The 25,374-nt window shown below is 38.5% G+C and overlaps 1 protein-coding gene across 1 annotated transcript in view; it reads left to right on the top strand.

Annotated features, from left to right (window-relative positions):
• COMMD1 (copper metabolism domain containing 1) overlaps positions 1–25,374 on the top strand; it is a gene marked incomplete at its 5' end in the record, with an annotated part of 150,812 nt that overhangs the window by 65,618 nt on the left and 59,820 nt on the right. The gene's annotated exons all lie outside the window — the stretch shown is intronic.

A 25,374-nucleotide genomic window follows, 5' to 3' on the forward strand; every position in this document is an offset into this window, starting at 1 on the left:
TTCCAATGTCATTATAGCGGACATCTACATGGTTTTTCTTTGAAGTCTTCAGTTTGTACTCCAGATGACTGCCAGATCAGACTTTTAATGACCTGGTATATGTCTTTTGGGGAAAAAAAAGCAGCAACTTGTAATTAGGAAGAGAAAACCCAGATCACTGAATTAGCTAACCAGATTTATTTTCAGATAAATAATCAAATAAGTGGTTCTATTACATCCTATAATAGAAATTTATATCTTTTCTTCTAATAATGAGTGTATTTTTTTAGCTGGCAGGTTTCCTCACATAATCCCTTCTTGAGTTGCTTAGGGTTTTTCCAGTATTTGTAGTTCCCTAATGACTTTAATTTTAATTTAAAAGATAATTCCTTTTAAAAAATTGTTCTTTTTCAAAATATATTTTGAGGACCTTTTATTCAGTTATTTTACAGTAGTGCTAATAGCCTTTACTGACTTCGGTTTCTCTGATCCTAAAGTCCATTTTCTTAACCACTGTGTTATACAGCCTTCCTCCTATTACTCCTAGACCAAAAATCTGACAGAAGGTGCAGAAAGTATTCTTGGATATCTAAGTTTCACCAGCCATTTTTATAGGCTGTTCATTTTTTATTCTGGCAGTAGTGATTCTGTCAAGTATTTATCATTTGGGCAGGAATATGAAAACATACATATCTACTTTGACTTTCCTAGAAAACTATTATAGTATTTCTTTAACTCAATATTTTCCTAATATTTCTTGAACTGGGGTTTATAATGTGCCTTTTGATTTTAGTAACTTATATACCATCTGAATATATTGGGTACTGACACAGGAATTTAAAAAATCTATTTTTTTACGGTATGCGGGCCTCTCACTGCCGTGGCCTCTCCCGTTGTGGAGCACAGGCCCCGGACGCGCAGGCCCAGCGGCCACGGCCCACAGGCCCAGCTGCCCCGTGGCACGCAGGACCCTCCTGGACCAGGGCACGAACCCGCATCCCCCGCATCGGCAGGCGGACCCCCAACCACTGCGCCACCAGAAAAGCCCCTAAATATCTATTTTTAAGTTCCTATGGTTTTTCTTTTATTTTTTTAGCTAAAGTAACAAGGAAAAACATTTTTTTTAGAACAGTAGAATGTGTTTTTGTCAATCAGTAAATCTAAACATCACTACACATGATTTTTTAGCTAGCTTCAGGAACATTTCATGATTACTTAGAACAAGTTGGTAAACTTTTTTTTGAGAGGACAGATATTTTATGCTTGACAGCTCTACAGTTTCTGTCACAAGTACTCATCATTCTTGGTGCAGCTCAAAAGCAGCCACAGACAGTATATAAACAGATGGGCACTCCTGTCTTTCTAGAAGGTTTACCTATTTCAATAGAATCAATAGGTCTTAGAAGTCAGAGAGTCCTTAAGTACTCATCTAAGGTGAATTACATAGGTGAGGTGGTATATCCTCATTTTCCAGAGAAGGTGTATGTGACAGAGAAGTGACTTGCTTCAGACATAGCTGATAAGTGGTAAAGTGAGAACTAAAATGGGGATCGGGGCTTCCCTGGTGGCGCAGTGGTTGGGAATCTGCCTGCCAATGCAGGGGACCCGGGTTTGAGCCCTGGCCCAGGAAGATACCACATGCCGCGGAGTAACTAAGCCCATGCGCCACAGCTACTGAGTCTGTGCTCTAGAGCCCGTGAGCCACAACTACTGAAGCCCGCATGCCTAGAGTCTGTGCTCTGCAACAAGAGAAGCCACCACAGTGAGAGGCCCATCAACCGCAACGAAGAGTAGCCCCCGCTCTCTGCAACTAGAGAAAGCCCGAGTGCAGCAACAAAGACCCAATGCAACCATAAATAAATAAAGAAACAAACAAACAAACAAATAAATAATAAAATAAAATAAAATTTAAAAAAACAAAATGGGGATCACCAGACTTAGTTTTTCCAAAAACCATTGATACCAACATCTAGGAGCTTTTGTTAGCTTCTCACAATAGTCTATGCCAAGAAAACATGTTGGTTATAAAACATGTTGGTTATACAGTGTGGTAATCATGAGCGTTGATAGGAATATCACTCAGCAATAAGAAGGAAAGAACTTTTGATATACGCAACAAAATGGTTGAATCTCAAAATCATTTGCTGAGTGAAGTAAGCCAGATAAAAACTTTTTTTAACATAATGTATGATTCTACTCATATAAAATCCTAGAAAAGGCAACGTAATCTATAGTGACAGAAAGCAGATGCCTGGGCATAAGAGTAGAAGGAGGGATAGATTAGATTACAGAGGGGTGCGTGAAAATTTTTAAGTGTGAAAAAAATGTTTATGTTCATTGTGGCAGCTGTTTTATGGATGTAAATATATGTATGTCAAAACTTATGAAATTGCATGCTTTAGATATGCAGTTTATTGTACATTACTTATACTTCAAAGTTGTGAAGAAAATGGTCACTGTGAAAATGATTGAAAATGCACTTTAACCCACAAAATCCTTTGAACGCAAATATATTCTTAAATCAAGAAAAGTTGTAAAGAAAGTAAACTGTAATAGAACCTAGGCTGGCAGTAAAATAAATATACAACCCAGATCCTACCGGAAATGTTTTTGTGAGGCCTGGATCCTTGGTTAGTACTGCTGTCAGCTTCTAGGTGAATGTTATTTATGAAATACTCTACTAAATCAACTTACCAGTTTTTAGAACACGTATAGGCAACAAAGGCAAAGTTATTTTTACACTGCTGTCATTGGATGAGCTTGTGAGAGAATTAATGATTCTAGGATATTAAGAGGTTGCTTCTAAGAAGAATGACCAAGGTTTTTGAACTCTGGGGTGTGTGTGTCCACGTACCCCAACAACTAAATTACTGTCTTCAATTTATGTCATTTTAAATCAGTGGTTCTCAATCATGGCTACACATAAGAATCACTTTTGGAGCTTTAAAAATTTTCATGCTCTGGACATACTTCAGACCAATTAAGTAAGAATCTGTGGGGATGGGACCTGGGCATCAGTATTCTTTAAAACTGGTGATTTTAAAAAAAAACAAGGGTGGGGGGACTTACCTGGTGTTCCAGTGGTTAAGACTCCATGCTTCTACTGCAGGGGACATGGGTTCGATCCCTGGTCGGGGAACTAAGATCCTACATGCCACGCAGCGTGGCCAAAAGAAAAAAGAACACAACTAAAAACTGGTGATTTCAGTATTCATCCAAGGTTGAGAACCACTATGTTAAAGGTGCCAACTACTCTGATTTGAAATGTTAATATAGCTTGGTATTAAATTTTTACAGTGAGAATTCAGTATATGTTGGCATATTACTTCTACTTGCCATAATTTGTGAAGTGCTTGGGGACTATTTATTCAGACACTAGATGTGGTACGTTTTTTCTGTCTTTCCCTCTCTATTTAAATTTCTCTCTCCTGCTCAGTTTGTCTGCATTACTTCTTTCTTTGGTCCAAAAAGTGCATTTGACAATTGGCAGCCAAGTGCATGCATTAACTTTTTTTTCTTATTAACCACAATATATAATGCCTTTGGGATATGAGGAAGCCAAAGTAATAGAGAAGTAACTAAGGCAGTATATATTTATGGAAATATGTAAAGCTAGAGAAAATGACTATACACTAGTGACCTAAATACCTTTCTTGTAGTGAATGTTTTTCTTCAACAGAAATACAATTTTTGCAAGAATAAAACATGAATTCTGTTATAAAAGTACACAGAAAACTCTGCGGTGAACATTTCATGTCCAAAGGGAAGAACATCAGTGTTTTACTCGTATAATTGAGATCCTTTCATATTTGATCATAAATCACTGAGGGACCTAATCCTTGAGGACTGTTGGAATCTGGCATGTGTCTTTAGGAAAGTTTTATTGTTCTGCTTACTTCATTAATACCACTGTTTTCCTTTCCTGGAACTTAAATAGAAATTTTCATAGAGTGTTTTCTTTTTTTAAACAGTAACTTTTGGGGAGATAATTTATATGCTTAGTAGAGTCTCATACATGGTTATTTCTCTTTTTTTGAGACTGAATTTTGGCATTTTATAAAGACATGTTGGTTTTTCTTTTGTGACTTCCTGTTTTTCAAAACCAATAAGATGTTTTGTGAGGAAACATTTAGCCACAGCTTCTGTGCTAAACCATTTAGTAGTAAATTATTTCTTCTTTCTTCTGCTGAATTGTTCTTTCATAAGCATTTAGAGATTCCCTGCCTGTAGAGATCCTGAAATATAAATCTCTGTTTCTTTATTGTCTTTTTTATTTTTATTTTTTTTAGTATTTATTTATTTTGGCTGCACTGGTCTTAGTTGCGGCACGCAGGATTTTTAATTGTGGCATGCAAACTCTTAGTTGCGGCATGCATATGGGATCTAGTTCCCCAACCAGGGATCGAACCCAGGCCCCCTGCATTGGGAGTGCAGAGTCTTACCCACTGGACCACCAGGGAAGACCATATTGTCTTTTTAAAACAATGAATAATGTTATTGCCTTTTCTAGTCTTAAGTTTTAGTGTACCAGAACTCTTCTAGTTTGGGGTTGTGTTTTCAGCAGACACAGGGAAGAAGATAGAATCTACCTTTACTGATATAATTTTTTTCTGGCCAACTCATCATATGCTCAATTCTGTCATTTTCAAGCAGTTAGATAAGAGAATATCACATATCAAGAGACTATATGCAATGGTTAAAAAAAAAAAGAGTATATACAATGGTAGACACACTCTGATTTCTAGGATCAAGACAGGTTAGGCTCTGGAGTAAAAGGCCAGCATTTTGTCCAAAACATAGGTAAACATCTAATCTCAAAAGAAAGTAATCACTTATTTTTAATTTCCACAATTCCTTCTACAACAAGGTACACTGATCTCCTTGTATAATTCTGGTGGTAAGGAATAAGAACCTGCTAAAACCTATGATTAATAATCAGTTTATGCTGAGCTCTCTTACGTATAGCATTGGAGCTTCATAAGCTGGAGCAGAGCCACCACAACTCCCTGCTTTGTGTCATAGAAGAAGGAAAATTTAAAGCACATTGTCTTTCTCATGCCCTTTCTCTCTTACATACATACATACATTTATATGTGTACCAAGATATGGGAAAACTTGTAAAGATGGGATATAGAGAGTAAATAAAATGCCATTTTATTTTATTAACACTTACCATTTTGAGATCATGTTGCTTTATTCTCAGTAGCTATGGAGGAAAGTTTAGATAATCTTATTTGGTTATACACGCTGTAATGCTTGGTCTATTTCTGATAATTCTTGTTTTTAAGGTTGGATTTTCACTTTTAACAATGTAATAAAGGAAAGCCTCCAGAGAAATCAGTCAAGCTAATCTAATAAACAAACCACCCTTTGTCAGTACGGATTGATGAAATTTAACAGCTTGAGGATGCTTAAATCAGTTTAGAATACTTTTTTAAAAATATTTATTTATGGGGCTTCCCTGGTGGCGCAGTGGTTGAGAATCTGCCTGCTAATGCAGGGGACACGGGTTCGAGCCCTGGTCTGGGAGGATCCCACATGCCACAGAGCAACTAGGCCCGTGAGCCACAACTACTGAGCCTGCGCGTCTGGAGCCTGTGCTCCGCAACAAGAGAGGCCGCGATAGTGAGAGGCCTGCGCACCGCGATGAAGAGTGGCCCCCGCTTGCCACAACTAGAGAAAGCCCTCACACAGAAACGACCCAACACAGCAAAAATAAATTAATTAATTAATAAACTCCTACCCCCAACATCTAAAAAAAAAAAAAAAAAATTTATTTATTTATTTGGTTGCACTGGTTCTTAGTTGCTGCAGGCGGACTCCTAAGCTGCGGCATGCAAACTCTTAGTTGCGGCATGAATGTGGGATCTAGTTCCCTGACTAGGAATCGAACCCAGGCCCCCTGCATTGGGAGTGCGGAGTCCTAGCCACTGCGCCACCAGGGAAGTCCCACTTATTTTTTAAATAAAGGAATTTTCCATTTTATATTTTATATCAGGTTTTGAACATTGAGTTTATTTAAACTTTAATTCTGAATGGGTCAACCCATTTTTGTAGCTCAAAGTTGTGTTTCATAATAGTTTGTTTTCTAAAGTCGTGGTCCTAAACTTAGAGTTCCAAGATACAATTTGTAGAAGGACAGTGCCTAAAGTCTATAACAACACAGAAAATAAATAGAATAAAAAATTTGGTCCTCCTCGAAAGCCATTGTGATTTTCATTGTGTTCATTTTTGCTAAAAAACAAACATGGAGATCCACAACTTAATATTTAAATTCTGACTAACTCTGAATTAGCTATTTACAAAAAATACCTTGTACAGAAGGAAATGTTTTACAAAAGAGAAAAAGATGCTAAAAAACTTTCAACGTTACTAATTAGAATGAATATTTCATAACAGAGAATAGGTAATAGCCAGTGGGGAAAAAAATGTAAGTGGTCATCTAGTTTTGAAACAATTAAAATCAGAACTTTTCAGTAGTTGATAATTTACCCATTAAAAAGTAGATATTTGGGGGTATGTTTTATGTAAGAATTGTGTAATAATAAGTGGTACTTAATATTTTTGATGTATTAAGATTAGAATGCTCTACTATTAATGTGCTTGGTTTTCTTAACCAAGCCTCTGTTCAAAAATTTATATAATGATTTTGCATTTATTTTGGTCTTAAATGACAACCTTTTGAGACTTGATCCATGAGTCAACATTTGACATACTTGACTTCTCTTTTCTTTGAAATACTTGTCTTCCATGACACATTTGCCTAATTTTCCCCCTAATTTTCTAGTCCGTTCCTTTTTTTTCCCTTTTCATATCTCTTTTTTTTGCTGGTTCTTTCTCATTCACCCCACTTCTCAATGTTGGAGTGTCCCTGGGCTTAAGTCTTTGGTCCTGTTTTCTTCCCTATCTCCAACACACTTCCTAGGTGATCTCATTTACTTTTTTGTTTGTTTTAATTAATTTATTTTTGGCTACATTGGGTCTTCATTGCTGCGTGCGGGCTTTCTCTAGTTACGGCAGGTGGGGGCTACTCTTTGTTGCGGTGCGTGGGCTTCTCATTGCGGTGGCTTCTCTTGTAGTGGAGCACAGGCTCTAGGTGTGTGGGCTTCAGTAGCTGTGGCTCTTGGGTTCTAGAGCGCAGGCTCAGTAGTTGTGGCACACGGGCTTTATTGCTCTGCGGCATGTTCAGGGCTTGAACCTGTGCCCCCTGCATCGGGAGGCGGATTCTTAACCACTGCGCCACCAGGGAAGTCCCAGTTCTATGGATTTAAATACTTCTATAGCCTAACAACTCCCAAATTTATATCTCTAAACTGGATTTCTCCCTTAAATTCCAGGTATATACTTATGACATACTTGAGAACTCTATTTAAATGTGAAAAAGGTATCAAAAAATTGAATATGCCCCAGACTAAGTTCCTTCTTTGCCTCCCATATTTGTTCCTCCTATATTTTTTATCATCTCAGTCAGTGGTACCTCCATTCTTCCGGTTCATATCCTCTTTTTCTCATGCCCACATCTAGTCCATCATCAAATCTTGTTGGGTTTAATTTGATTACTTTTCACTACTCCCCTCTACTCTGTTCAGATTACCATTACTTCTCTCCTAGATTATAATAACATCCTCCTAACTGACCTCTCTGCATCTGCTCTTTAGCCTATTCGCAACACACAGCAGTGTGTCAACAGAGTGACTGTGTTAAAGCCTAAGTCAGTTAATGTATTCATGGCTCTCATCTCACTCTAGGGGCTTCGTTTCACAGTCAGATTAATAGCTTTCTCCCTTGCTCAGTCTGCTATAGCTAGACCCATGCTGATTGCTGATTCATGGATCATGCTAAGCGTGCTCCCTGTTTAGGGTCTGTGCATTTGCTGTTCCCTCTCTCTGAATTGGTCTTCACTCAGATATTTGTAGAGTTAGCCTTTTCACTTTCCTGAGGTCTTTTTAAAAAAATTCATCTTCTTGGGGGCTTCCCTGGTGGCGCAGTGGTGGAGAGTCCGCCTGCCGATGCAGGAGACATGGGTTCGTGCCTCGGTCCGGGAAGATCCCACATGCCGTGGAGCGGCTGGGCCCGTGAGCCATGGCCGCTGGGCCTGCGCGTCCGGAGCCTGTGTTCTGCAATGGGAGAGGCCACAACAGTGAGAGGCCCGCGTACCGGAAAAAAAAAAAAAAAAAAAAATTCATCTTCTCAATAATGCTTTCACTGACCACCTCTCTAAAAGTTCAGTCCTCCACTTTCTGCTTTAATTTTTGAAAACTTTATTGAGCTATAATTTCCATACAATAAACTGTATCCATTTGAAGTGTCCAATTTGATTAATTTTGGCTGGTATATACACTTGTGAAACCACCATGGCAGTCAAGTGACAGAATGTGTTCATCATCCCTTAAAAGTCTCCTTCTTCCCCTGTACAATCCATCTCTCTCCAGCACAGTTCCTAGACAACCACTGATCTACCTTTTATCATCATAGATTAGTTTTTTCTGCTTTGTTTTTTCTTCTTGGCACTTATTACTATCTACCATGCTGTATATTTTATTGTAATTATTAATCTTGTCTGTGCTCCACATTAGCATGTAATGGGGTGAGGATTATTGCTGTTTTGTTCACAGCTGTATTCTCAAAGTCTAGGATGCTGCTTGGCACATGATATTCAGGAAATAGTTGTTGAATGAATAAATGAATCATATAATTCACTATTTTACTAAGCATCTACCATGTATCATGCACTGTGTAGGTGTTGAGGATGGATCAGTGAACAATATGGCCAAGTCTCTTATCCTAAGGAGCTGACAGTAAACAAAAAACAGTAGTAATTAGTGTAAGAAAGTGTATCAGAGACTGAAGAGCCTTATCAAAGCTCAGAAGACGAAATGGTTACCCAGTAAGCTGAGGAAGGCAGCTCTAAGGAGGTACATTTGCATTTGGTTTCTCTGATTTCAACTCTGATTCAGAGTTAAATGTCATGAACTAAGAAAAACAAAAAAGTTGGTACAGGTAGTATGACTTCTCTAGAGTTTATGAACATAACCCTTGTGTTTAGCACATAGGTGTGACCTTTGGCACTGGATTAGTACAGGTTGTCCTTCCCTTTCTCCCTTCCTCCCTTCCTTTCCTTCCTTCCTTCCTTCCTTCCTTCCTTCCTTCCTTCCTTCCTTCCTTCCTTCCTTCCCTTCTTTCCTCCCTTCCTCCTCCCTCTCTCCCTCTCTTTCTTTCTCTCCTTCTCTCTCTTTCTTCCTCCCTCCCTCCCTCCCTCCCTCCTTCCCTCCCTCTCCCCCTCTCTCCTTCCCTCCCTCTCCCTCCCTCCCTTCCTCTCTTCCTCTCTCTTTCTTTCTCCTCCCTCCCTCCCTCCCTTCCTTCTTTCCTTCCTCCTCTTCCTACTTGTTGGTCTTCCAGTTTCTTAAACCACAGGTGGTAACAGGTACCAAGAAGTAAATTGGCAGAAAAATCATTGTAAGCAAAAGCAAGACTCATTTACTACAGTGGTTCTCAGCATCACTGGGCATCAGACTCACTGGAGATTTAAAAAATTATTTAAAAGCCTTTAAAAAAGGGCTTTTGCTTTCGTTTGAGAGAGGGAAGTCTTCTCTAAGGAGGCAAGCTGATTTGAGAGCACAAAATACATGCAGAGGGAACAGCAAAGGCAAGAAGTTGGCCTTGGTAGGAAATCTGAATTTTTATTCTAAGTATAATAGGAAACCATTGGAGGGCTTCGTACAAGGGACTGATGCAATGTGATTTATGTCCTCATAGGATCCCTGATTCATGTGTGAAGGATGAATAATATAATCAAGAGTGAAGCCATGATACTGAGAACTCATTAAAAAAAAATCACTATGGTTGGAACTGTTTTTTTGCACGTTAAAAGCTATTCTCTTTTGCTTACAAATCTCTGTATGGTAGTAGTTAGGTAAAACGGGATCTCAAGGTAAAAACAGAAAAACCCCAAAACTTAATCCTTCATTCTGTTAGCAAGGTTAGGTATACAGAATGAACAGAGCCAAAATTAATACTCCACTTCAAAATGGGGTTACGTGGACTTCTGACAATCTTCATTCCACATTTTTACCTCTTTTCCACAATTATGACAATCTCCTTCCTTTTTAAATTTTATTGTAACATGTTTCAAAATTTGGCAAGCCCAGGGCCTTCCCTGGTGACGCAGTGATTAAGAATCTGCCTGCCAATGCAGGGGACACGTGTTCAATCCCTGGTCTGGGAAGATCCCACATGCCACGGAGCAACTAAGCCCGTGCGCCACAACTACTGAGCCTGCACTCTGGAGCTCGTGTGCCACAACTACTGAAGCCCGCACACCTAGAGCCCGTGCTCTGCAGCAAGAGAAACCACTGCAATGAGAGAAACCCATGCACCGCAAGGAAGAGTAGCCCCCGCTCGCCACAACTAGAGAAAGCCCACACACAGCAATGCAGCCAAAAATAAATAAATACAATAAATTAAAAAAAAAATGGCACGCCCAGAGATAATACAAACCATTATTGTGCCAAAAGGGAAAAAAGTGAAGCCAAGAGAACGCTTAGAGGGCACTATGGTACTGGTCCAGGTAATATAATATTAGCCAGGAAGATGGAGATAATTTTAACAGTCAATGTGGAGAGAAGTGAGCAGATAGAAGAAACATTTTAATGTATTGTAGATGAGTTGCTTTGGGATGGGTTGGAAGGGATGTAGAAAGTGAAAGAAAGTGAGGAAGTGGGGATAACTTTTTTGCATGAATATGTTAGTGTAAATTGGTAACTCTAGTCTTTGTTTAACAGTCTTATTGGTAAATTGGCCATTTAATACACAACTTAAGTTTTTCCCCAGCCCTTCCCACTGGGGAAAAAAGTAAATCAAAAGAAATTAACATTTGGCAGTTAAGAAAATGCTTTTGTGCTGAAGTAATTTTATTAAAAAAAACCCAGTTTATGAAAGATGCGTTTGAGATTATTGAGCTTAAATTTTACCTAACAGGCTTTAAAAAAAGTCATTGTTTCTTATGATGTACCCTTTTCTGTATGTATATTATGCTTCAATATAAAGATTTAAAGAGGTAGAGATATGAGTGTTTGTCTTTGCAAACTCGTTGCACCTGTGAGAACAGGGCTTTAGCACAGCTGAAGTCCTTGGCTTCTGACTAATATCCTGCCAATAGGCAGCCCCTGGTGTTGGACTTCTTTCAGATTGTTACCATTCAGGCTCTTTGGTTCTATTCTTGTGGACAGTTGGGGTGCTTGAGAGGAAGCCAGGAAACCAAGCCTTAAGAGGATTTGGAAACAATTTTTGTGCTAAACTCAGGGTGACAGTGTATCCTGCCCAGAAATGTTGAAACTGCTTGTGTTTGTGTAGTATTTGTGTACTGGCTGGTGGGCTGTGGGCTTCATTCCATGTATGCTGCTGCTCTACTGCCAAGATGAAGGCCTCTGACCCAAGCCCATTCTTAGCACTTTTTTTTATTATGTAAACTATACATACATAAAATTTACCATTTAACCATTTTTAAGTATATAGTTCAGTGGTATTAAGTATATTCACAGCGTTGTGTAACCATCACCACTCTCTATGTCTAGAACTTTTTTATTATCCCAAACAGGAACTCTGCACCCATTAAACAATAACTCCCCATTGTCACCTCTCTCTGGCCCCTGGTAATCTCTGTCTACCTTCTGTGTCTTTGAATTTGCCTGTTCTACTAAGGTACCACATGTAAGTGGAATCACACAATAATTGCCCTTTTGTGTCTGGCTTATTTTGCTTTGCATAATGTCTTAAGATTCATCCATTTTGTAGCATTGTCTCAGAATTTCAATGCTTTTTTTTTTTTTTTTTTTTTTTTGTGGTACGCGGGCCTCTCACTGCTGTGGCCTCTCCTGTTGTGGAGCACAGGCTCCGGATGCGCAGGCTCAGCGGCCATGGCTCACGGGCCCAGCCGCTCTGTGGCATGTGGGATCCTCCCGGACTGGGGCATGAACCCGTGCCCCCCGGCACTGGCAGGCGGACCCCCAACCACTGCGACACCGGGGAAGTCCTCAGTGCTTTTTAAGGCTGAATAATATTTCACTGTATGTATATTCCACACTTTATCCATTAATCTGTTGATGGACATTTGAGTTGTTTCCATCTTTTGTTTTTTGTGAATGATGTTACTGTGGACATGGTGTACAAATATCAGTTTGAGTCCCTGCATAGGGTGTATACCCAGGAGTAGAATTGTGAGAGCATATGGTAATTTTATGTTTAAGTTTTTGAGGAACTGCAAAACTGTTTTCCACAGTGGCTGCAACCACTTTATATCCTTTTCAGCAATGTGTGAGGGTTCTAATTTCTGCACATCCTCATCAGCATCTGTTATTTCCTTCCTTCCTTTTTTTTTTTAAATTGCCATCCTAATGGATATGAACATTCCCTAATTATTAGTGATGTTGAGCATCTTTTCATGTGATTATTGGTAATTTGTGTATCTTCTTTGGAAAAATGTCTACTCAAGTCGTTTGCCCGCTTTTTAATCTGGTTGTTTGTTGTTGTTGAGTTATAGGAGTTCTTTATATATTCTGGATATCAATCACTTATCAGATATATGATTTACAAATATTCTCTTGCATTCTATGGGTTGTCTTTTCACTCTCTAGATAATATCCTTGGATGCACAAAAATTTTAATTTTGATGTAGTCCAGTATATCTATTTATTCTTTAGTTTTCTGTGCTTTTAGTGTCATGACCAAGAAATAATTACCAAATCCAGTGTCATGAAACTTTTCCCCTGTTTTCTTCTAAGAGTTTTATAGTTTTAGCTCTTATGTTTAGGTCTTTGATCCATTTTGATTTAATTTTTATATATGGTGTAAGGCCTTTCTTAACACTTCTGAATGGATTTTTTAAAAATGATTTCTCAATTGAGGGAACAGAAGGTGGGACATTTGAATTTAGAAGCTAAGTTTCAGTTTTATCATGTTTCTGAACTTTCTAGATAGCTCTGTCTGTAATTAAAGAGAGCTCAGTATTATCACCCAAGTTACAGGTGGCACTTAGTAATGAGTGGTAGTCACTAGGAATGAGCTCAGATTAACTGCCAAATAAGTTCAACATCCTTTTCATTGTCAGGGTTATTAACTTAAGTAGATTAGAGGAAGTCAATAATAGTGGAAGTATATCTGAATTTTAATAAGTCATTTAATAGTCTGTGGTTATAGTAGAGAAACAAGAATGAATTATGATGATAAAGTTCATGAGTGCATAGCTAATTGAGTGGTGATATCCAAACAACATTGATCACAAAGTGAGTTTGGGACTTCCCTGGTGGTGCAGTGGTTAAGAATCCACCTGCCAATGCAGGGGACATGGGTTTGAGCCCTGGTCCAGGAAGATCCCACAGGCTGCGGGGCAACTAAGCCCATGCACCAGAACTACTGAGCCTGCACTCTAGAGCCCGCGAGCCACAAGTACTGAGCCCGCATGCCACAACTACTGAAGCCTGCGTGCCTAGAGCCCATGCTCCATGACAAGAGAAGCCACCGCAATGAGCAGCCCACACACTGCAACGAAGAGTAGCCCCTGCTCCCGCAACTAGAGGAAGCCCGTGCGCAGCAACAAAGACCCAACACAGCCAAAAATAAATAAAAATAAAAAAATTAAACAAAAAAACAAAGTGAGTTTGACCAGTTATCCTATGATAGATAACTCCCCCTCACACATTCCCTTAGTCTAGAAAAAACAGCTTAGCCCTCTAGGAATAGAATTTAAGGTTTCCATGCTCTATCACCTATTTATATTGTACAGTCCTACCAAGAGGGACTGTATTTTCCATACATGCATATCCTTTTCTGTTGCTACTTGGAATGTTCTTTATCCATCCCCATTTTCACTTGGTTAAATTCTCTCTCTTCTTTAGAGTTCATATTACTGATTATCTCTGCCATGAATTCCTCCCTAGTTATCTCAGCTGGATCAGATAATCTGAATTCTCAGGATATTTGAACCTTTCTTTGGCATTTCATACAACTTAGATTTAAAATGAAAAACAAAGCACCTACATTAGTGTCTAACTTAAGCAAAAAAAAAAGGAGATTAGCAGGTTATGTACTTAGGAAGCCCAAAAGTGGTTCTTGGCTTCAGATACCTCTTGGCTCTCTCTGACTCTGTTCATGTCATTCTGTAAACAAACTTACTCCCTGTGGAGGTAAAATGATGGCTGTCAAGCCCAGACTTACCTTTTCAGCTTTGCAATACCAGTGGAAAGAGGTACTTCTCTCTTCCCAACGTATATATATTGACTAAAGGCTGAAATTCTTATTTACCCTGCTTAGGTCACATAGCTACCCATGGAGAAGTCACTGTTTACAGGAATTAGGGTAATTGAAACTTGCAGTATTTGCCCAGCTCTTTAACCAGGGGTAAGGTAAGGTACAGATTGACAGCTGATACTACAGGGAATAGGTGAGGAGTAGTTTCCCAAAGGAATTAGGTATATTGGACAAACAAAACCAGTGTATGTCCACTACAGTGCCTTGTTAGTTTATGCCTTCAAGCAGCCGATATATATATATATGTGTGTGTGTGTATATATATGTGTGTGTGTGTGTGTGTGTGTGTGTGTGTGTGTGTGTGTGTGTGTATATATATATGTACTTTTTTGGCTGCACTGTGCAGCATGTTAGTTCCCCGACCAGGGATCAAACGCATGCATGGGAGTCCTAACCACTGGACCACCAGGGGATTCCTAAGAAGCCTACAATTTATCATTAATATATGTATCCCTTGTAGCCTCAAAATATTAAAGTAGGTGTTTGATAAAGTTTTGGATGAATTGATAAGGGAGAGAATCCATGTGTTAGTCATCTGCTACTGCATAACAAATTACCCCGGATATTAGGGGCTTAAAAAACAACAAACATTTATTATCTCACATAGGAATTGCGATAGGAATTTGGGAGCAGCTTAGGTAAGTGATTCTAGCTTAGGGTCCCCCATGAGTTGCACTAGGTGTCGGCCAAGGTGTAGCCATCCCACGGCTTGACTGGGACTGGAGGATCTGCCTCCAGGCTCACTCATGGCTGTCGGAAGAGTCCTGAATTCCTTTCTTGTTGTTGGCCACTAAGTAACATAGCAACTGGTTTTTTCCACAGTGGATGATCCAAGAGAGAAAAAGTAAGCAGGAAGCCACAGTGCCTTGTATGACCTAGTCTCTGACTTAAACACCATTACTTATGCTTTAAAAAAAAAAAAAAAAAGTAAATATATGTCACAGTTTATTTTCGCTGGGAAATAATGAGGGATAGAGCAGTATATCAAGTATGAAATTAATGAAGTTAGCTCTTGTTGTCTTGTTATTGTATGTTTTAGTTTTCATCTGTTTAGCAAATACCTGCTGAGTGTTAAATATCAGAATAACTATAGCTATTATTTATTATATCCTCACCGTGTTCCAGGTACTGTTCTAAACATATTTTATGCATTGAGTCAGTTCTCTTACCAACTCTCTGAAATAGGTATGATTTTTTTTTTCTGGCTTTAGGTTAACTTTATTTTTGAATAATTTTAGACACAGATGTTGCAAAGATACTACGAGTTCCCTTATACTCATCCAGTTTTCCCTGTTAACATTTTACATTATCATGGTATATGTGTAAAAATAAGAAACTAACACTGATATATTGTTACTAACTAAACTACAGATTTTATTTGTATTTCACTAGTTTTTCCGTTTATTTTTCCTCTTTATTCTAGGATCCAATCCAGAGTACCACTGAATTGCTAAATAAACTAAGTTGCATTTCTCCCCAGTTTCCTCTAATCTGTGACAGTCTCTCATCTTTCCTTCTTTTTCATGACCATAACAGTCTTGAAGAGTACTGACTAGATATCCTGTATAATTTCCCTCAATCTGGGCTTGTTTGTTGTTTTTCTCATGGTTAGACTGCGGTTGTGGGTTTTGGAAAAGAATTCAACAGAGGTGAAGTGCCTTTCTTGTCACACCATATTAGGGGATAAATGCAGTACACATGGCATCACTGTTGATGTTAATCTTTATCACATGTTAAGGTAGTAGCATTTACCAGGTTTTTCCATTGTAAAGTTAATATTTTTCCCTTTCCCTACTCTATTCTTTGCAAGTCACTTTTTTTTTTCTTATTGTTAGAAGTGAGTCACACTCCAGGGGAGGGGAATTAGGCTCTACCTTTTGAGGGAGGTGTCAAAGAATTTGTGAACATATTTCAAACCACCACAGTTCACTCTCTAGCCAAAATTATTGACACTCTTCTCACCTGTAAAATACACTCACCCTCTCCCAATATCCTGCAAAAGTCTCTCCTTTATAGCATCAGCTTATAGTCCAGGATGTTGTCATCTAAATCAAGTCTAGGTTTGGATGAGGCTTCTTAGACGTAGTTCCTTAATTTTAGCCCTTTGGGTCCATTGCCTCTCTGTCTGAAGACCTGTGAAACTAAGGAGGCAAATTATCTGCTCTGCAAACACCCAAAATGCAATGGTTGAGTAAGAAGAAGGTAACCACTATAGGTACTCTTGTTCAAGGAGAGGGAAGATGTTGGCACAAAGGTGTCATTACTTCATACCACTTCTAAAATTCATAGGGCATAGGCTGGTAATTCCTTGATTAGAATTTAAAGTCTGGGAGTAACTCTCCATGGCTCTTAGCGCCATCTCTTGGGCTTTTACTTCTACACTCTGCATTCTCTTTCCTTTTCTATGAAAGGTAGCCTGCATTTGCAGCTGTGTAGTTTCTTCTATTTCCTGCTTGTAGGTGTATGGACACCTAAAAGACTCTTCATTTTGTACTCTTTCTGCTCCTTTCAGTCCAAATGGGTGATTTTTCTGCCTGTATAATTCTCTTAACAACTTTATGGCACTCCTGTAAATCTTATTTGAGCTCACTCCATTAGGTAAAAGCCACACCTAAAACTCTCTATGTGAGATAAGCCATTTTCTGTTTTAGGATTCTGCTAAGGGACAATGGCTTTTAGCATGTTAGAAACTCTAGTGTTTGATTAAAAGACTCTGTGAGTCATACTTTTTAAATCTTTAGAAGATCTTTTGTCTAACTGAATAGTACTCAGAGTCACCATCTTAGAGCTTTCTGAGGCTGTAACAAAGAATTTTATAGCTATACTCTCAGCCTTGTCTTTTGAACCATGTATTCTTGGCAATGCCTTGGATTTGAACTTTTCTTGGAAGCCATTTCTTACTTTAATATTGTTTGCATCTGGAAAGACTGAGAATCTTCAAAACCAACAAGTTCTGGCTCCTTTTGTTAAACCATTCTTGAGATGTTTATTAGGAATTTGGAAATTTGGGTCTGGGTTTCAGTGGTGTAGACTTGGCAAAAAGAAAGGTCTAGGAGTCATGAGCATTTATTCAGTGGCCATGGAATTTAAGAAGTTATTGAGGAGCAGAATGAAGGCCAAGAGCAGAACTTTGAGAATTGTGGACCTTTAGTGGGCACGTGAATAAAGAGTGTGAGGGAGGCAGGCTGGGAGGGAGTCAGCGATGGATTGGAGAAATGAAGAGTACAAGATTGGAGAAGTATTGACGATAGCACTGCCTCACTTACTTTACATGCTGAATTCAGTGGAAAGTTTCCATTTTCCTCTTCATATAAACTCTTTGAGTCAAGGAGATCAGTACCTTTATATCATAAAGTTTATGACATTAGCCTTTCTGTTAAGCTGAAGGATGAAAACACCACCATGGAAGCAAAGTTGGAAGAACATATCTATATAGCTTGCCCTCTGTGGCCATAAAGTGTGAGTGTAGAAATAACTCCTGTAGAAAAGAATGCTAGGGACTTCCCTGGTGGTCCAGTTGTTAAGAATCTGCCTTCCAACACAGGGGATGCAGGTTTAATACCTGGTCGGGGAACTGAGATTCCACATGCTGTGGGGCAACTAAGCCCGCACACTGCAACTACAGAGCCTGTGTGCTCTGGAGCACGCATGCCACAACTAGAGAAGCCCATGCTCTGCAACTAGAGAGAAGCCTGCAATAAAGAGCTCGCGTGCCACACCGAAGACCCAGCGCAGCAAAAAAAGAAAAAAGGAAAAGAAAAGACTGCTATATGCTTAAAGGCATTCATACTTTAAAAAACTATAGGTTGGGGCTTCCCTGGTGGCACAGTGGTTGAGAGTCTGCCTGCCGATGCAGGGGACACGGGTTCGTGCCCCGGACCGGGAGGATCCCACATGCTGCGGAGCGGCTAGGCCGGTGAGCCATGGCCGCTGAGCCTGCGTGTCCGGAGCCTGTGCTCCGCAACGGGAGAGGCCACAACAGTGAGAGGCCCGCATACAGCAAAAAAAAAACACAAAAAACACAAAAAAAACCTATAGGTTGTCTTTTTTGTTGTTGAGTTTTAAGAGTTCTTTATATATTCTTTTTTTAAAAAATTTGTTTGATTAATTTATTTTTGGCTGCGTTGGGTCTTCGTTACTGCGCACGGGCTTTCTCTAGTTGCGGTGCGCAGGCTTCTTATTGCAGTGGCTTCTCTTGTCACGGAGCCTGGGCTCTAGGTGCATGGGCTTCAGTAGTTGCAGCACGCAGCCTTAGTAGTTGTGGCTTGCAGGCTCTAGAGCACAGGCTCAGTAGTTGTGGCACACGGGCTTAGTTTCTCTGTGGCATGTGGGATCTTCCCAGACCAGGGCTGAAACCCGTGTCCCCTGCATTGGCAGGCGGATTCTTAACCACTGTGCCACCAGGGAAGTCCCTATAAATTCTTGATGTTAAACTCTTATCAAATATATGATTCAAATATTTTCTCCTATTCTATATGATGTCTTTTCATGTACTTGGTAATGCCCTTTGATGCACAGAAGTTTTAAATTTTTATGAAGTCCAGTTTATCTGTTTTTTCTTTTGTTGTTCATGCTTTTAATGTGACGTCTAAGAATCCATTGCCAAATCTGAGTCATAAAGATTTACCCCTATTTAGGTTAAGAGAAATAGGTCAGTGTAAGTATTTAGGTCATTGATCCATCTTGAGTTAATTTTTATATATGGAGTGAGGTAGGGGTTGAATGAATTTTTGTTTTTGACGTTATATTTTCTTTAGACATTATATTTTAGAGTGAAAGAACCCCATCCTATAATGTAGTTTTTAATTCTTCTGAGACTCTAAGCAAGTTGCTAACTCATAATTTTTGAAATTTTTTTTGCTTTTTTTTTAACCTTTTGAATATTGATAACAAAGGAGGATAGCTGTAGAAACTGTAAGTTAGATATTCTAAGATCAGTCTTCTAATGTTATTTATACCAAGTGCTTCCTTTTCCTTTACATGAAGTGGGGACCAGTGTAAGCTGAGTTACTTGGTGAACAAATTATGAGGGTAAAGTATTTTTAGCAGTCTGTTTAAATATTTTTTTAGAATGTGTTTTAATTCTAGTTTCACATTTTTATTTGCTTTTAACAATTGAGTATGTGAGTACTTCTGAATAACATGATTCTTGTAAATTCATACTTTACACTCTTGCTGCTCTAGTGGAAATGATAATAGTAATAAAAAAATAGAAACTCAAAAGGCTTAGCCACATTAATAAATGATAAACTTGTCTGTGAACCTGAAATGGAATCAAAGAGCAAAGTGATGAATGAGTTTAAAACTGTGGGTCTTCAGTCTCCACAGTAAGTGTTGGTAGCTGAGTTTGATTCCTGTGCAGTCAAAGGAAGGAAATGCATTTCACATATACCATTTATAAAAAGTTAAAAAAAATATCCAGATCACTTAAAAGATATGCATGGGGTGGTAAATAGTAGGTACCTCTGAGGAGTGAAGAGAGGAAAATGAGATAAGGGAAAAAAACAGTGGCACAGCATAAACTTTTATTACTTAAAAGATATCCAAAAACAAAAAGAAAATTTGAGTGTGTGTGTGTTGTGGGGAAGAAGGGGTACTCATAGGAATTTAGCCTAAGGAAGCAACCTGAGATTCTACAAATATTTATTTATGTAAATATTTATTATGGTATTTATGTGATGGAAAATTAGAAACAACTGAATGTCTAATAATAGGTGAATGAATGGGGACCAGTGAGGGAGAATAAGTGAATAACCATACAAATGTTTAGATCCACTCTATGAAATACTCTACAATCACTATTTTTCAAAAAATCAATGTTTTTACAGATTATTTAATGATATTAGAAAATGAGATAATGTTCAGTGTGGGGAGAAAAAAGCAAAATACAGAACTGTATATATAGTATATGTAGTAAAATCCAAATTAAAAAAATTTTTTTTATTCTTGTAAAATATATATAACATAAAATCCACATTTTAAAAAATTTATTTATTTTATTAAAAAAAATTTTTTTGGCTACGTTGGGTCTTCATTGCTGCGAGTGGGCTTTCTCTAGTTGTGGCGAGTGGGGGCTACTCTTCATTGTGGTGCGCGGGCTTCTCATTGCGGTGGCTTCTCTTGTTGCGGAGCATGGGCTCTAAGTGTGAGGGCTTCAGTAGTTGCAGCATGTGGGCTCAGTAGTTGTGGCACACAGGCTTAGTTGCTCCGTGGCATGTGGGATCTTCCCAGACCAGGGCTTAAACCCGTGTCCCCTGCATTGGCAGGTGGATTCTTAACCACGGTGCCACCAGGGAAGTCCATAAAATCCACTTTTAATGACATCTAGTACATTCACAGTGTGCAACCATCATAATCCAAATTTTAGAAATATATATTTACTTGCATAGGAAAAAATACCCTCCCACCAAAATATACAAGAAGTGTTCTCAGAGATTATTTTTATGTGTTGGAGATATCTGTATTTCTTAATCTTCATCGATTTTAGTATTTTCCACATTTTCACGTGCTTTGTTTTCCTATTCCTAAAGAGTCATTCTAAGCTTGAAAGTAGTAATGTTTATTTCTTTTATTTTTACTCATTTAAATGAAATGTTTATTTTCTCTTTGTTTACTTTGAAATGTCATACAAAAGGCTGAAGGGCTTGAATGATTCATTTTTGGCATATGTCCAAGAAAATGCTATACTGCATCAGGTTAATAATAAGGAAAAAGGTTAATTAAGAAATTGAATGAGGTTTAAAATTAAACTCTTTGATAATGTTTTAGGTTCTTTCTCATTATTGGACACCATTCTAGAATGTTAAGATCATTATTTCATTTAGGATTTAAAATTTATTAATAAATATTTGTGTTAATATTTTCTGGTCAAAAATGCTCTCCATATATATTTTAAACCATAATTAGCAGTATTTGGCTAATGAAGTTGTAGAAATCTTTGCACTGTGTTTGGATTTAAATCTGCTAGAGACAATATTTTATTTTACTTGCAATCTGCACAAGAAAAAGCTAGACCTAGGTAGGATCTTTTTCAACTAAAGGAAATATGTACAAGATTTTTAGTGTTAATTATAAGCCTAGTGAATTTCTTTATAGTATATGTGATTGTGCTCTATAGATAAGTAAATTATACCTGTATCTTTTCTGTTGATGGTTACATTCCAGGGAGGTTAAATAGGAATTTTGTATTGAACCTGTCGGGAAGAACTTTAAAGTTATCTATGAATATCTCAGAGAATCTTGCTTTTTCAGGACCTGTATAAATTCAAATTTAAACAAGACCTCTCCCTACCTGTCTAGTCTCTTAAGAGTGTTCTTTGTTTATAGGCTCCTGTAAGTATGTAATGTGATGTTACCTTATCTAACTAATGTGAGTTACCTTAGCAGCATGGTATTTTGAAAATTCAGAATATTTACCATAATATTATTTTCTACCCAAACTTATCTAATACCATTCTGACCTGAAATTTCTTTTCCTCTCAACCAAGTGTAGACTGAAAAAAACCACACAGCATGAGAGCTGTGAGTTCAGTTTTATTTGGGGACTTACTGAGGACTGTAGCCTGGGAGACAGCCTCTCAGATAGCTCTGAGGAACTGCTCTGAAGAGGTAGCAGGGGAGGTCAGTAGATATATGATTTTGGTGAAGGGAGTGCAAGCAATCAAGCACACATCTCGTTAGAAGTTTGCTGCTAGTTACAAGGAACAGGTGTCTCTGTTAATGATTTTAGTGCTCTTCTAGGTATACGATGCAAAAAATTGGATTCATAAAATTTTCTCCTGAAAATATCTATCTGAAGACCTGTTCTGCCAGTTTTTCCCACAGCACAGAGTGCCTCATTCCTCATCTCCACCTTGAGCTCCTTTCAGGGTGTGTAAAAGGTTGGCATCCGCAGTGGCTAGTGACTTAATTCTTGAAAAACCAGATGGCAAGTGACATTTTTTAGTTGATGGTAGAAGAGGGTGCTAGGCCAATAATAATAAAAAAAAGATATCATTTGCTTTCTGACAGGTAAGCAAAAGCCCAGGGGCGATGTACTGTTCTTATCCCTACTTTGCACATAGGAAAACTTGGGCGTGGAGAGGTGATGTAACTTGCCCAGGATCACAGAACTAACTAGTAGAAGATAGAACTAGAATTCAGACACAGGCCTGTTTGAGTTCAATCAGACCTTATGTTATAACTCAGCAACCCATCTAGTTACCTGTTGCTGTGTGATTGGTGCTCTCCCTCACTGTTAGCCACTTAGGGCTAGTCTCTCTTGGGGGTATACCTCACCCTTTGATGCCAAGGCCCCTCTGTTTCCTAAGGAGGTGATGTTGTCATGAAAGGTATGGGGAAAGATGGTATATTCTGGGTCCTACCATTCCTGGACTTAAATTCCACCTCTGATACTTACTGGCCAAGTCACTTAACCATTATGGTCCTCAGCTTTCTCATTCATAAAATGGGCACAGTAACATATTCTTTTAAATGTTATTTTGAAGGTTAAAGATAATGTATATTATGTGTATGAATATATAAGGTATATAATATGTATATATTTCGTGATGCCTGTCACACTTAAAAAATAACTAAATGGGGCTTCCCTGGTGGCACAGTGGTTAAGAATCCGCCTGCCAATGCTGGAGACACAGGTTCGAGCCCTGGTCCGGGAAGATCCCACATGCTGTGGAGCTTAGGCCTGTGCGCCACAACTACTGAGCCTGTGTTCTAGAACCCGCGAGCCACAACTACTGAGCCCATGTGCCGCAACTACTGAAGCCTGTGCACCTAGAACCTGTTCCCCGCAACAAGAGAAGCCACCGCAATGAGAAGCCCGCATACCGCAACGAAGAGTAGCCCTCACTCGCCACAGCTAGAGAAAGCCCACGCGCAGCAATGAAGATCCAACACAGCCAAAAATAAATAAATTAAATAAATTAAAAAAAAAAAACTAAATGGTTAAAGAAAAAGATTCATTCTTTCTACAACTTATCTACTATCATTGTCACCTATAATTCCTTTAATTTTAGTCAAAATTCATTTTTGAGGATTCTAATGATCTCTTTTGCTACTTATTTTGGTACCACCTGGTTTTGTGTATACTCCTTTTTTATTTCTTTAATGATAAACCACTATCTTAGTACTATTATGATATCATGTGCCATTAATTTGTAGTTTTCTCAAAAGTCAATAGCCTAAAACCTTAAATCCCCATCATTGATAGAGTGTAGTCTGGTGGTTTCATTCTTTTTTTTTTGGGGGGGGTACGTGGGCCTCTCACTGCTGTGGCCTCTTCCGTTGCGGAGCACAGGCTCCGGTCGCGCAGGCTCAGCGACCATGGCTCACGGGCCCAGCCGCTCCGCGGCATGTGGGATCTTCCCGGACCGGGGCATGAACCTATGTCCCCTGCATCGGCAGGCAGACTCTCAACCACTGCGCCACCAGGGAAGCCCTGGTGGTTTCATTATCAATATGTCTAATTATATCATGGATAAATTCTGAATTATGTGGGCTATAGGAGCAGCATCCTACATTTCCAGCTCATGTTTCTCTTCTGGCTGGTACAAAATGAAGAGCTATAAGGTTTTATAAAGCCATGGTTCTAATATTTGCCATCTCTATAGTAATTTGATCTAGTGAATTGACTATGTTATTGCTAATTCTTTAGAAGAGCATAGGTAAGAATTCTACTAAGAATGGTTGTTTTATTCTTAGTAACATACCCTGTATAGGATTGTTTTTACTTTTTTTTTTTGTCATGTGTGTCATGTCAGGTAAAAGTTACTGGCAACATGGAAACACCTCCTATAGAATCATGTTGGAATATGGGCATTGCTGTGCATATTTTGGAGACATGTAAATTTTTAGCATAATTTTGTGACAGAAAAGAACAGTAATGTCTTCAAGTCCTGTGTCTTAATTTAAAAATGAGTAGTAGTAGCAACTAATTTGGGTCCCTAATTTTGATAGTTCATGTTAGCCTGTTTTGGACATGAAAGCAAACAGCAGTTTGGAAAATCTTCACTTTAGAATACTTTAGAGACCTAGTGACAATGCCAGCGTATTCAGAAAGAATGGAGTAGGAACTAAGAGTCACCAGGGAGAGTTCTGCTGCCCAGATGACTCCAGTTATGGTTTTATATAAGAATCTTTGCAGAGACAATCTTTCCAGTATGATCACTCCTACATCGGTCTGCTCTAAGGTCTTATTTTTCCAGTGGAAAGCGAAGGGAAGTCATTTTCAGAAAGAAGAGAGACGATAGCTTTCTCTGAAATTTACAGGGGCTTAATCTCCAATTCTGACACACTTTAATGTTTGGTAATAATTTAGCAGATATTTACTTTAAAAAATTATCTTTCAAAGCTTTATGTAAACTGTAAATGTGTATCTTTTATAATTCAAGAATCCAGTAGTTTTATTAGCCCCATTATTTTGATTGATTTTTTTTTCAGTTGACCGATAAAGCTATTTAGTTTTCATCAAAATCTTCAATTGGATTATTGTTGAAGCAAATTCCAAAAATCATCTGTAAAAACCGTATGTCTCTTTACATGTATAACCACAATACTATTATCACATCTGAAAAAAATTAACAATTGTATCTTAACATCATCAACGGTCTAATGTTAAAACTTCCCCAACTGTATAACTTTTTAAAAGTTTTTTGTTCTAGTCCACACACTGTCTATGATTCATACGATTCTTAAGTCTCATTTACTCTGTATATCCCCATCATGGTTTTCTCTCTTGCAGTTTTACTAGTTTATGAAATTAGGTCATTTGTCCTGTAGAGTTTCCCAAGTTCTGGATTTTGCTGATTGTATTACCATGAAGTTCTTAATTTAGCCTGTTTCTCTGACCCCTATATTTCCCATTAGACCTAGAGAAGGGTTTCTCAGTCTCCCACTACTGCTGTTTTGTGCTGGATAATTTTTTGTTGTGGGAATTTGTCCTGTGCATTGCATGTTGTTTAGCCACCTTGTTGGTCTCTAGCCACTAGATCCCAATTATACCTCCCTTGCTTCCCCAGTGTGACAACCAAAATGGCTCTGCACATTAACAAATGCCCGAGGGGCAAAAATCGCCCCTTGTGGAGAACCACTATC

Source organism: Leucopleurus acutus (assembly GCF_964270905.1).
Source record: "Leucopleurus acutus genome assembly, chromosome: 12".
In the NCBI taxonomy this organism is placed as follows: Eukaryota; Metazoa; Chordata; class Mammalia; order Artiodactyla; family Delphinidae; genus Leucopleurus; species Leucopleurus acutus.